The sequence below is a fragment of the Arachis ipaensis genome, chromosome B10, assembly GCF_059453495.1.
Source record: "Arachis ipaensis isolate K30076 ecotype BB chromosome B10, ASM5945349v1, whole genome shotgun sequence".
Taxonomy (NCBI): domain Eukaryota; kingdom Viridiplantae; phylum Streptophyta; class Magnoliopsida; order Fabales; family Fabaceae; genus Arachis; species Arachis ipaensis.
In genome coordinates, this window is record NC_142435.1 from 1,874,443 (window position 1) to 1,889,453 (window position 15,011).

Below are 15,011 nucleotides of genomic sequence, written 5' to 3' on the forward strand. Positions count from 1 at the left end.
CTAGTGGGTAGAGTTAACACCAAGGAGCGGCTGACTAAACTAGGAGTCAACATTCTGGGGGATAGTATGTGTGTACTGTGTACCAAGGAATTAGAATCTGTTGAGCATTTATTCCTTAGGTGTGAGGTAACATGGCAGGTGTGGTGCAAGTGGCTGAGGTTACTAGGAAGGGAGTGGGTGATTCCCGGAACTGTTAAAGAAATGTTTGAGAGTTGGCATGGAATGCATAATAGACAACAGGGGAAGAAGATGTGGATGTCAGTGTTCTTTGCAGTGATTTGGAACATCTGGTTGGAACGGAATGCACGAATCTTCAAGAATGCAAGAGCAAGCCTGGAGGTCATACACACAAGGACGTTGATGAGTTACACGGAATGGAGTGGTGGTGATCCTGGGGGAGGATGAGAGTACTGGGGATAGTAGGGGTTGGTTTATTTGTTGGTAGCTAGTTATGTGTCTTCTTTTTTCTTTTATTTGCTCCACTTTAATGTGTTGAGCTTCCTTTGTTTCAAAAAAAAAAAAAAAACATTTTATACCTAAAATACATTCCTTTCAATTAATTAATTCCAATTTTACCTTTTGTACAAATTAAATTAGAGTTTCATTCTTGTTTCAATTTCTGTCTCTCATTTTATACTAAACAGAATACTGAAATTTATTTCAATCTCTGTCTCTTAGTTTCTGTCTCTCAATCTCAGTCTTTCCGTCTCTGTCTCTTCACCAAACACTACCTAAGTTCATACCCCATTTTTCATATCCTAAGAGAGAGAGAGTACTATACTACTATTATTTATATTTATGTTATATATAATTATATAAAGTGGTTTTATTACCCCCATGACTTTAGCAATACTTGAATTAGTCTAACATGTTGTACCCAAAAACAAAAATACAATAAAAGAAAATAAACAAAATCGGTGGAATATACAAAGGTGAGAGAAGTTTGCAGATTTTAAGGGTTGGTTGGAGTCTATAAATATTATGAAGAATTGAAGAGTCAAATAAACATATAGTGTTAGCAAGTAGCAAGTAGCAAGAAGCAAACAAGTTGAATGTCTTGACTAAAACATAGAACCAATTAGGAATTAGCACTTTGTCTGTTATTACACTCAAGCTATGAGAGAATGGAGGACCTTTTTATGTAACTACACTACACTTGCATCCAGAGTGATGGAACAAAGTCAAGAAACATCAGCAACAAGTTGAATTAAATAAATGGGAAAAAGAGATGCAACAACATGCCATCAACAACATATATATTGTCACAATTTAATTTGCTTTAAATTTGTCCCTTAAATCAATAACTACATCCACATTTGCTTTTAACCAGAGAAGTAGGTGCACTTTGCTACCCAATTGCATATACACAATATATCATAAGAACTTCAACTTCTGTTACTTTATTATGTATCTACTTAGTAACTACCTTAACAACGACTGTCTTAGGGAATAATTTTCTTTAAAAACATAAATAAATAAACTATGGTAAACGGTTAGCCTAATGAGTTTTTTTTTTTTCAGTATTTAAAATCAGGTTTTAAAAATTAGAACCTAGTAACCAACTAGAATCTTATTATTTGGGATCTTTCTCACTTATTGGCAAAATCTATTACCAAAATTTATATTGAAGAGTGCTACAGAAATCAATTACCCACTACACAAACTCAATTTGGTAGGAGGCCATCACAAAGTCACAAGAGACATTCCAGTTAAAAAAGTCTATTTTCATATCAATTAAAATTTAGTCTTTACTTACACTGATATTTTTAACAGAACTAAAACTATCTATTAAATTATTTAGCCCACATCTATATTCTACTTGCCTATAAAATAACATAAAATTAAACTACTATTTTTTCATAGAGTTTTTTCAGTCCCTAACATCTCATAGGCAACTCTCTAACAAAAACCAAGCAACACAAGAAGAAGACAAAATTAAATAAAAAAATATGAAAAAAACAAAAAAAAAAGAGATAAATGATACAAAAGAAAAATACAAAGTAAAGAAAGGTGGCTTCTAGATGAAGTAAGAATTAAAATTTTTTCGGCTATTTTATTTAATATTTAAATAAATTTGGTCAATTTAAAATTTATTTTATTTTTTATTGAGTTATTGTTATATAAAGTATAATACTCCTCAACAATTACCCTAAATATAAAGACATAAATTTACCAACACAAATGATGTGATCAAGAAGTGTCCTCTCCTAATAATATAGTTTGCAAAAGTGTTAAAAAAAATTTATTGATTACTCATATTTTAATTAATAATTAAAATATTAACGTATATTATATCAAATAATTTAATTAAGTATATAAAGAGTAAACTATCATTTCTATTCACAAAAGTTGAAAATGTTGATATATTTATCTATAAAAAAATAAAATTACCATTTGTACCATAAAATATGGATTTCATACAATAAAATTATCTAAATACTAAAAAATCACATAAAAATCTCAAATTACCCTTATTATTATCGTTTTCAATTTTTCATTGAACTCAGAACAGAGTGCTACCACATAATGTTCCTGTAACAAATCAATTGCCAAACTCAAACAGGCTATGTGGAACGAATTGAGCAATCCTCACTTGAGCCAAACTCTGAGAGGTAGGGGTGAGTTTGTTCTGTTTCAGCTTTGTTTCGGCGAGAGAGACGTTAGCTATGGTAGTTTCTTTGAAGTTTCGGCGACTGAGAAGCTAATGATGATGGTGACGTCGCCGGCAACTCGTTGGAGTAGAAGAGAGAGTGAGAACACGGGATGAGTTAGGGTTCAGTGGAGGAGGTGCGAGACTGGTGAGTGACTCGCTAGCGGTGGTCTAGACCGAGAGAAAGAACGACTGGGACGGTGAGGGTGGCTCGAGTTCGTCACAGATGGTGGAGACGACGGTGGTTCACGGTAGTTCTTGCTGCTGGAAGTGTGGACGGCAATGATGGCAGGGCTGTGATGGTGGTTCAGAGGTCTCTGGTTCTTGAAGAGGATAGAAGAAGGGAAAAAAGCAGAGAAGGATAAGTGAATTAGGGTTCGGTGGTTTAAAACAGATGGCGAAAGAGACAGAAAAGAGAGAGAGAACTTGCCGCGATTTTGATTCGCAAAGGGGACCGCACTTGTAACACCCTACCATACAGAGACTTATGCTTAAGTCATAATTCAGAGATGGCAAGGTATTACGACCTCTAAAACAAAAATTTAGTACGTATAGTAGTATGAATAATTGATTATAACTAGGAGCCTTTGTAGAAAAAGGGGTAAACAAAAACCGTAACTCGAACGCGCAACACTCCGATCGATAACGTAACGAGAAAAGGATAAGCTAACGCAAGATCATATATATAAAGAGTGTCAAAAACGGGAATATCAAGACTCAAAATCCGGCTGCGAAGATAACCGGTCCGAGCATAATAATATATACATATAATAAAATAAGGAAACCCCAAAGGAAACCCAAAGGGACACAAATACATACAACCTATTCTCCAAAATCCCCTCTAGAAAGAGTCATCACAGTTTGTATTATTTAATGGAGATAAAAGTATCTAAACAAGATATATAAATCAAGATAGAGTCCCGAGAACAAGAATCTTCGCTAATCCAGAAGTCCCCAGCATGCCTCAACGAGAAGCCTCGCGTCCTGCATCTGAAAACCACAAAATCCGCATGGGTGAGAACCAGAGGTCCCCAGCACGGTAACAGCTTCCACATATATAATACATAATAATAGAGGAAAGCCAAAGGCAATCCTAGAACTTCCTTCAGATAATATCAAAGCTTATAAACAAGCTAAACCGTAAGTGGCAACTGACTAAAGATTCTTCAGTCTAACTAATACTTCCCTTTCCAATTCCTTCAGACCTCCCAACCACCAGCAGAAGTATAATATAGCAAACACAGTTATATCAGACAAGAGATTTACAAATAGGAACAGATAAGGCATTTAGGCAATTAGCAAGTAATATGCAGTCAAATAGGCAATCTCAAACAATTCATGTAGTATGCTTATGATGCATGCCTGTCCCTAGTGGCTGATGATATCATCTATCGGTTATAGAGCCAACCCGACAAGTCCTGGTAGCTAGCCATTGGACTGTCCCTCTGTCGTGCATCCCCAACTCGAGTTATACTCATCATAAACTTGATCATAATCATGATCCATATCCATCACCCTCACTGGTGAATATTTATCCATCACCATCACTGGTGAATATTTATGGGGGCGAGCTCATCCGGGCCTTTCACAGTGCCCGGCCACACTTACGACATAGGGTCAAAAGAGCTTCGAGTCTCAACCTGGAGCACATGGTGGCTAGCCATTGCTACTACCCAGGGAAACCCTCATCTCCAATGGTGGAAGTGCAAACCTTCACAATTCAATCAACATCATATATGCATTTATACTTGGCCATAAACATGGCTCCGCCGTAACACGGCAATAATCTAGCCATCCGGCTCACGGTTAAATCCATAACCAGCCAATTCATTAACAATTACGGCCCTTCGGCCCATGGCACAACAAGCACTTCCACCGCCATTCTCCGCATCTCACATAATCATCTTTGATCCTCAATGATCATTCATTTTTCCCTTGCTTCACTCGCAAGTTACCACATTCACTAGCCCTTTTTCTCATGCTAGGCATATCATAATGATTTAAGACATAAGTGGTGAGATCGGAGGCTTAGAAGTATGAAATTTGGCTTTTAAAACTCAAAAATCAACTTTGGGATGAAAACAGGTCCACGCGTACGCGCACTCCACGCGCACGCGTGGATGGCGCTTTCTCGAAGAACGGCGCGTACGCACCAAGTGCGCCTATGCGCGAGGGGTCATTCTGCTAAAAATTTTCTAAGTTAAAAGCTGCAGAATTTACAGATTCAAACCCCAATCTTCCGACGGACATAACTTCCTCATTTTAAATCGTTTTTCACTCGTTCTTCGAACGGCATGGACATCCCGGATCCAATTTCATTTCTAAACAGATTTGGCACAAATCAGAGATCCGTAGTCCAAGTTATGTCCCGTCAAAGTATGCCCAAAAACCATGTTTTCATACAAAACCACAAGGTGCCATTTTCAAAACAAGCCACTTTCAACTCTTTTCAAAATCAATCAAACATGCCAATTTCAATCCTTCTCTTTGAAATCATTCAAAATGTACCAAAATCAACAACAAGCCATCCTCAACTCACACATTGACACTTTACCAAGGTTTCCAAAACCACATCCAACCATTTTAACACTTCTCAATCAAATGGCTAAGGGACAAACACAATATCATGTCATACACCCTTCCTCATCCCAATTTCCAATAATACCATTTCCAATTAACCATCATTATACATAATCAACATCATACTCACCATCAACATGGTACCACACATCAATTCAACCTCAATCATCCATCAAGCATATATCACAACACGCATTTCTCATATTTCACACAATCAAGGCATCAATATTCATAATCACATATATGAACACATCATATATTTCAACCATTCAACAACACCAATAATTCAATGCCTATCTTAGGGCCTCTAGCCTAAGTATTTCCTACCACATTACATATTAGATACGGGAAACTAAAACCATACCTTAGCCGATTCCCCAAGCTCAACCGGAGCACTTCCAAACCACTTGTCCACAAGCTCTCAAGGTATCAACACCTCCAAGAACAGATTTTATCACACAAAACCCTCTTCCAAGCTTTCCAAAATCACCAATCAAGCTCCAATATTCACATATACACAACCTAAGCCACAATCATCATACCCATACACAACATCTCAATACCCAAACATCATAGAACAACAAATTATACTAGGGTTGAGAATCTTACCACACCCAAGGTCCAAGGAGACAAGATTAACCTTCTCCTTCAAGAGAGTTGGGTCCTATAACATCAAAGAACCCAAAATCTCAACATTTTTGCTCATGAAACTCGAAATCAAGGGCTGGAATTTCGAACAGTAAAACGTGGCTTACCTCAAGATTGATTGTATGGGTTTTGTAGAGCTCTCCGCGGTGAACGCGTGGCCGCAAACGGAGCGGCAATCGGAGCTCTAGATCAAAAGTTATGGTGGTTTGAAGATTAAGTGAGAGAAAGAACTTGAGAGAGTGTTCTTCCCTCCATAGCCTCCATTTTCAGCGTGTTTAGTGTGTTGTGAGGAGAGAGAGTGCTGAAAACTAGGGTTTTGGTTTAGTTTAGTTGGGCCAAGGGCCCACTTTGGGTCCGGTTGGCCCGGTTTGGCCCGTTCGGTCCAATCTTGGTCCGATTTCTATAAAATTGGTACCGAAATTCTCGTCTCAATTTCCTCTATCACATTTAGCCATAAAAATAACATTTTTGGCTTTCTAGAATAAATTCTCATTTATGGGTTAATTAGCCGTTAATTAACTGGGTCTTACATTCTACCCACCTAATTGGGAATTTTGCCCACAAAATTCAAATGCAATTACCTGAGAATAAGTGCGGATAATCCATTCGCATCTCCGACTCAAGTTCCCAAGTGTGTTCCTCAACACCGCCTCGACTCCAAGCCACTTTGACTAATGAAACCTCTTTTCCACGCAGTCGTTTGATACTAGTATCATCAATTCTGACTGGAGCCACTGGAAGCGTCAAATCTTCCCTTAACTGAACCGATTCGGGTTCTAACACATGGCTAGCATCAGGGGTGTACTTCCGAAGCTGCGACACGTGAAACACGTCGTACAGGTTCGAAGGATGAGGTGGTAGAGCCACGCGATACGCCACCGGCCCAATCCTCTCCAGGATCTGAAATGGACCAATGTATCGAGGATTCAACTTCTTTGCCTTAATCGCTCTACCTATTCCTGTGGTCGGAGTAACCTTAAGGAAAACATGATCTCCTTCCTCAAATTCCAAGGGCTTCCGCCTCTGATCGGCGTAACTCTTTTGGCGACTCTGCGCCGTAAGCATCCTATCTCGGATTTTCTTAACTTGTTCAGTAGTCTCAGCTATCATTTCCGGCCCCAACAAGCCTTTCTCTCCAGTTTCATACCAACATAGCGGAGATTGACATTTCCTCCCAATCAATGCCTCATACGGAGCCATTCCGATGCTCATATGGTAACTATTATTGTATGCAAACTCCACTAACAGCATATACCAATCCCAACTTGCCGGTTGATCCAAAACACAAGCTCTCAACATATCCTCTAGTGTTTGGATCGTCTTCTCAGATTGACCATCTGTTTGAGGATGGTAAGCTGTACTCAAGCTTAATCGGGTTCCAAAAGCTTTCTGAAATGCACCCCAGAATCTCGAAGTGAAACGAGGATCTCTATCAGAGATTATAGTAGCAGGTACACCATGGAGTCTCACAATCTCCTTTATGTATAACCGAGCTAGCTCCTCAAGGGTGTAAGTCATCCGAATGGGCAAAAAGTGAGCTGACTTTGTCAGTCGGTCCACAATCACCCAGATAGCATCAAAACCAGTCCTTGGCAATCCCGACACAAAGTCCATTGCAATACTTTCCCACTTCCATTGCGGAACCTCTAAAGGTTGCAACATCCCGGAAGGTCTTTGATGTTCAATCTTTACCTTTTGACAAGTTAAGCACTTTGAAACATATTCCGCCACATCATTCTTCATACCCGGCCACCAAAACATCACCTTTAAATCATGGTACATCTTAGTACTTCCCGGGTGAATGGAGAATCCACTTTTGTGTGCCTCCCTTAAGATATCTTGTCTCAAAGTACCAACATCCGGCACAATGATCCTACCCTTGAATCTCCATAACCCATCTTTTTCTTCCGACACTCTCCACTGTTTTCCTTGCTCGATAGCCGGTAACACCTTCCATAATGCTTCATCATTTTCATGAGCCTTTAGGAGTTCGGACTTAAAGTCACTTGAGATTTCTAATCGGCTCAAACACAAGTTTCCAGATACTTCTCGAGCACCAATTTTTAGACTCTCGAATCCCTTGAGCAACTTCTCCTCTTGAAGCATCATCCAAGACGCATATAACGACTTTCGACTTAACGCATCCGCCACTATATTCGCCTTTCCAGGATGGTAATTTAACTCAAGGTCGTAGTCCTTCAACAATTCCATCCACCTTCTCTGCCTCATATTAAGCTCTTTCTGATCAAAGAGATACTTCAAGCTCTTATGATCAGAGAAAACTTGGAACTTAACCCCATAGAGATAATGCCTCCACACCTTCAAGGCAAACACAACCGCAGCGAGTTCCAAATCGTGCGTAGGGTAACTAACTTCATGAGGTCTCAACTGTCGTGAGGCATACGCCACCACATTATGGTGCTGCATCAACACTCACCCTAGACCCTTCAATGAGGCGTCACAATACACCTCAAATGGCTCATTCGGCTCAGGTAACACTAACATAGGTGCAGTGGTCAACTTTTTCTTCAATGTCTGAAAGCTCTCCTCGCACTCAGGAGTCCAAACAAACATAGTGTCTTTGCGAGTTAACTTTGTCAACGGCAAAGCTAATTGCGAAAAGCCTTTGATGAACCTTCGGTAATAGCCAGCTAAACCCAGAAAACTCCTTATCTCAGTTACTGTGGTTGGTTGCTTCCATTCCATCACAGCCTCCACCTTAGTTGGATCTACGGCTATTCCCCTCTTACTCACCACGTGACCCAAAAACTTTACCTCATCCTTCCAAAACTCACACTTAGACAATTTCGCATAGAGTTTCTTCTCCTTTAAAATTTGCAACACGGTCCGCAAGTGTTCCGCATGCTCTTCTTCGGTCTTGGAGTAAATTAGTATGTCGTCAATGAAGACAACAACAAATTTATCCAGAAACGGACGGAACACTCTATTCATGTAATCCATAAACACTGCAGGAGCGTTCGTCAACCCAAAAGACATTACAGTATACTCGTAATGACCATAACGAGTCCTGAAAGCAGTCTTAGGGATATCCTCACCCCTCACCCTTATCTGGTGATAACCGGATCGCAAATCGATCTTGGAGAAAACCCCAGCTCCTTGTAATTGATCCATGAGATCATCAATCCTCGGCAATGGGTATTTATTCTTTATGGTGACCTTGTTCAGCTGCCTGTAATCCACACAGAGCCGCATACTTCCATCTTTCTTCTTTACCAGTAATACTGGAGCACCCCACGGGGAAACACTTGGTCGGATAAAGTTCTTACCCAACAATTCCTCTAACTGAGACTTTAGCTCGGCCATCTCTGACGGTGACATCCTATAAGGAGCACTTGAGATTGGTCCCGCCCCAGGCACCAACTCAATAGCAAACTCGACCTCTCGGTTAGGTGGAAATTCCTCAATATCATCGGGAAACACTTCCGGAAACTCACACACTACCGGAATCTGATCCAACTTTTGATCATCACCCGAAACACCAGCGGTTAACAACAGGATACCCTGACATTCGATTCCAGAACAGTTCACCATCATCGAATTCAAGTAATAATTATTCACCACGACCGGCCCTTCTGTATCTTCCGGCATAAAGTACACCGACTTTGTAGAACAATCAAGCAGGACATGGTTCTCAGATAACCAGTCCAATCCCAAGATAAGATCAAGACCGATCATCGGTAAGCAGATTAAATTATGGACGAAATCACGCTGCTTGAACCTGAACGAAACTTTCGGGCATCCTAGCCTAGTTACCATGGCTTCATGGGTAGCATTATGTACCTTTAGGTCATAACCTAAGGTTACGATCTTCAATCCTAACTCATGGGCTTTCTCAAATGCAATAAATGAATGCGATGCTCCCGAATCAAATAAAGCATTTAAAGTTTGACCAGCCATTTCACAGTTACCTCGAATGAGTGTCTCAGATCCTTCTGCACCCACAGCTGAGGTGGTGAACACCCGACCAGTCTGTTGTGCTTTCCCAGCACCTTGCTTTTGCTTCTCTGGACAACTTGCGGCTTTATGCCCCGCCTTTCCACAATTGTAGCACAAACCCCATCCGGCCTTGCATGGTACTCCCGGATGGTGACTCCCACACCTAGTACAAGCTTGTTCATTCTGAGGTTGCTTCCCAAACTTCTTCCCTTGGAAATTGTTGTTGTTGTTGGGCCTCCTGAAAGAGCTTCCCCCTCTTGAAAGACGGACCTCTAGGTGCAAAGCCCTTCCCTCGGTTCTGTAGAAATGAACCTTTGTGACTCCCTTTCTCAGCGGTTGCCCTTTTCACACACTCCTCAGCAACCCTACACTTGTTCACTAATTCGGAGAAAGTCCTAATCTCCATTGGTCCTACTGAACTGAAGATATCACTACGGAGTCCTCCTTCATACTTAACACACTTCCATTCCTCATATTCCACCGGAGTCCCTTGGCACATACGAGAGAACCTGAACAGCTCCTCAAACATGTCAGTATACTCTGATATGGACATAGTACCCTGCTTCAGCTGTAACAATTCAAGTTCCTTAGCCGTCCTAGCAGAAGTCGGAAAGTACTTCTTATAGAACTCTTCTTGAAAGACATCCCAGGTGATATAATCATCACCCTGCTGCAGAAGGCGTCGGATTCCTTGCCACCAATGCGATGCTTCCCCAGTGAGCAAATAGGTAGCGAACTCTACACGCTGCCTTTCAGGCACCACCTGCGCTTGCAATGCTCGTTCCATGGCCTGAAACCATGTATCGGCTTCAGTCGGGCTAGTAGTTCCCTTGAACTTCGGTGGATTAACCTTCAAAAAGTCCGCCAGTGTCATCGGACCCTAAACTCCACCTCCGTCATTACCATGGTTGTTCATCTGTTGACCAAGAGCCTCAGCAGTGGCTTGCATAGCAGCAGCCATGTTCTCTAACGCAGTCATAAAGTTCACCGGATCATTAGGGTTAGTCTCCGACACACGAGTATTAGTACGACCTCTCTCACGACCTTTACCGCGTCCACGAGGCGCCATTTGGTCCCTATACACACCAAACAATCGATATTAAGTTGATCAGTCTCAATATCGGAAGTTCAGTGCTTCAAAGTCCCAAATGCATGCTCATGAACGTTTATGCCAATTATATCAAGCAGATATACTAGTAGCACATAACACACACACAGAGAATGCACAGAAGCATAGTCAGTCCATTCCTCAGGCTCTACAGGAACGAACTGCTCTGATACCATAATGTAACACCCTACCATACAGAGACTTATGCTTAAGTCATAATTCAGAGATGGCAAGGTATTACGACCTCTAAAACAAAAATTTAGTACGTATAGTAGTATGAATAATTGATTATAACTAGGAGCCTTTGTAGAAAAAGGGGTAAACAAAAACCGTAACTCGAACGCGCAACACTCCGATCGATAACGTAACGAGAAAAGGATAAGCTAACGCAAGATCATATATATAAAGAGTGTCAAAAACGGGAATATCAAGACTCAAAATCCGGCTGCGAAGATAACCGGTCCGAGCATAATAATATATACATATAATAAAATAAGGAAACCCCAAAGGAAACCCAAAGGGACACAAATACATACAACCTATTCTCCAAAATCCCCTCTAGAAAGAGTCATCACAGTTTGTATTATTTAATGGAGATAAAAGTATCTAAACAAGATATATAAATCAAGATAGAGTCCCGAGAACAAGAATCTTCGCTAATCCAGAAGTCCCCAGCATGCCTCAACGAGAAGCCTCGCGTCCTGCATCTGAAAACCACAAAATCCGCATGGGTGAGAACCAGAGGTCCCCAGCACGGTAACAGCTTCCACATATATAATACATAATAATAGAGGAAAGCCAAAGGCAATCCTAGAACTTCCTTCAGATAATATCAAAGCTTATAAACAAGCTAAACCGTAAGTGGCAACTGACTAAAGATTCTTCAGTCTAACTAATACTTTCCTTTCCAATTCCTTCAGACCTCCCAACCACCAGCAGGAGTATAATATAGCAAACACAGTTATATCAGACAAGAGATTTACAAATAGGAACAGATAAGGCATTTAGGCAATTAGCAAGTAATATGCAGTCAAATAGGCAATCTCAAACAATTCATGTAGTATGCTTATGATGCATGCCTGTCCCTAGTGGCTGATGATATCATCTGTCGGTTATAGAGCCAACCCGACAAGTCCTGGTAGCTAGCCATTGGACTGTCCCTCTATCGTGCATCCCCAACTCGAGTTATACTCATCATAAACTTGATCATAATCATGATCCATATCCATCACCCTCACTGGTGAATATTTATCCATCACCATCACTGTTGAATATTTATGGGGGCGAGCTCATCCGGGCCTTTCACAGTGCCCGGCCACACTTACGACATAGGGTCAAAAGAGCTTCGAGTCTCAACCTGGAGCACATGGTGGCTAGCCATTGCTACTACCCAGGGAAACCCTCATTTCCAATGGTGGAAGTGCAAACCTTCACAATTCAATCAACATCATATATGCATTTATACTTGGCCATAAACATGGCTCCGCCGTAACACGGCAATAATCTAGCCATCCGGCTCACGGTTAAATCCATAACCAGCCAATTCATTAACAATTACGGCCCTTCGGCCCATGGCACAACAAGCACTTCCACCGCCATTCTCCGCATCTCACATAATCATCTTTGATCCTCAATGATCATTCATTTTTCCCTTGCTTCACTCGCAAGTTACCACATTCACTAGCCCTTTTTCTCATGCTAGGCATATCATAATGATTTAAGACATAAGTGGTGAGATCGGAGGCTTAGAAGTATGAAATTTGGCTTTTAAAACTCAAAAATCAACTTTGGGATGAAAACAGGTCCACGCGTACGCGCACTCCACGCGCACGCGTGGATGGCGCTTTCTCGAAGAACGACGCGTACGCACCAAGTGCGCCTATGCGCGAGGGGTCATTCTGCTAAAAATTTTCTAAGTTAAAAGCTGCAGAATTTACAGATTCAAACCCCAATCTTCCGACGGACATAACTTCCTCATTTTAAATCGTTTTTCACTCGTTCTTCGAACGGCATGGACATCCCGGATCCAATTTCATTTCTAAACAGATTTGGCACAAATCAGAGATCCGTAGTCCAAGTTATGTCCCGTCAAAGTATGCCCAAAAACCATGTTTTCATACAAAACCACAAGGTGCCATTTTCAAAACAAGCCACTTTCAACTCTTTTCAAAATCAATCAAACATGCCAATTTCAATCCTTCTCTTTGAAATCATTCAAAATGTACCAAAATCAACAACAAGCCATCCTCAACTCACACATTGACACTTTACCAAGGTTTCCAAAACCACATCCAACCATTTTAACACTTCTCAATCAAATGGCTAAGGGACAAACACAATATCATGTCATACACCCTTCCTCATCCCAATTTCCAATAATACCATTTCCAATTAACCATCATTATACATAATCAACATCATACTCACCATCAACATGGTACCACACATCAATTCAACCTCAATCATCCATCAAGCATATATCACAACACGCATTTCTCATATTTCACACAATCAAGGCATCAATATTCATAATCACATATATGAACACATCATATATTTCAACCATTCAACAACACCAACAATTCAATGCCTATCTTAGGGCCTCTAGCCTAAGTATTTCCTACCACATTACATATTAGATACGGGAAACTAAAACCATACCTTAGCCGATTTTCCAAGCTCAACCGGAGCACTTCCAAACCACTTGTTCACAAGCTCTCAAGGTATCAACACCTCCAAGAACAGATTTTATCACACAAAACCCTCTTCCAAGCTTTCCAAAATCACCAATCAAGCTCCAATATTCACATATACACAACCTAAGCCACAATCATCATACCCATACACAACATCTCAATACCCAAACATCATAGAACAACAAATTATACTAGGGTTGAGAATCTTACCACACCCAAGGTCCAAGGAGACAAGATTAACCTTCTCCTTCAAGAGAGTTGGGTCCTATAACATCAAAGAACCCAAAATCTCAACATTTTTGCTCATGAAACTCGAAATCAATGGCTGGAATTTCGAACAGTAAAATGTGGCTTACCTCAAGATTGATTGTATGGGTTTTGTAGAGCTCTCCGCGGTGAACGCGTGGCCGCAAACGGAGCGGCAATCGGAGCTCTAGATCAAAAGTTATGGTGGTTTGAAGATTAAGTGAGAGAAAGAACTTGAGAGAGTGTTCTTCCCTCCATAGCCTCCATTTTCAGCGTGTTTAGTGTGTTGTGAGGAGAGAGAGTGCTGAAAACTAGGGTTTTGGTTTAGTTTAGTTGGGCCAAGGGCCCACTTTGGGTCCGGTTGGCCCGGTTTGGCCCGTTCGGTCCAATCTTGGTCCGATTTCTATAAAATTGGTACCGAAATTCTCGTCTCAATTTCCTCTATCACATTTAGCCATAAAAATAACATTTTTGGCTTTCTAGAATAAATTCTCATTTATGGGTTAATTAGCTGTTAATTAACTGGGTCTTACAGCACTGGTGGCGGCTAGCGCGGTGGCCCGTTGGCGGCACTGGTTCAGTGATGAGGAGAAGGTAGCCACGTTAAGTGAAGAGAGGAGAGGGGGCACTGCGGTTCTAGAGTTGCTAGCGGCGGCGAAGCAGGGGCTGGTGCGAAGGTCCCTTGGTCGGCGAAGACGAGACAGGGAATGAGAGAAGGAGGGACCCACGACGAAGGAGGACGGCAACAGATGGGGTTAGTGGTGGTGGTGGTAGTAAGGTGATGAGCAGATGAGGATGATAAAGTGGTTAGTGGGGAGGAGAAAGACGATGCGGATGATGATAAGGGTAATTTAGGATTTTTATGGGATTTTTTAGTGTTTGAATAATTTTGTTGTATGGAACACATATTTCATGAGTACAAATGGTAATTTTTTTTTCTATGGATAAATATGTTAGCATTTTCAACTTTCGTGGGTAGAAATGGTAGTTTATTCAATATATAAAGAATTTGGATCCTCTAAATTTTGAATTTTCACTTTAGAGGATAAAGTGGGGTTAATACTCAAAATGGTCCTTAAAATTTGACCCCAACGCAATTTAGTCCTCAAACTTTCAATTACCTCAA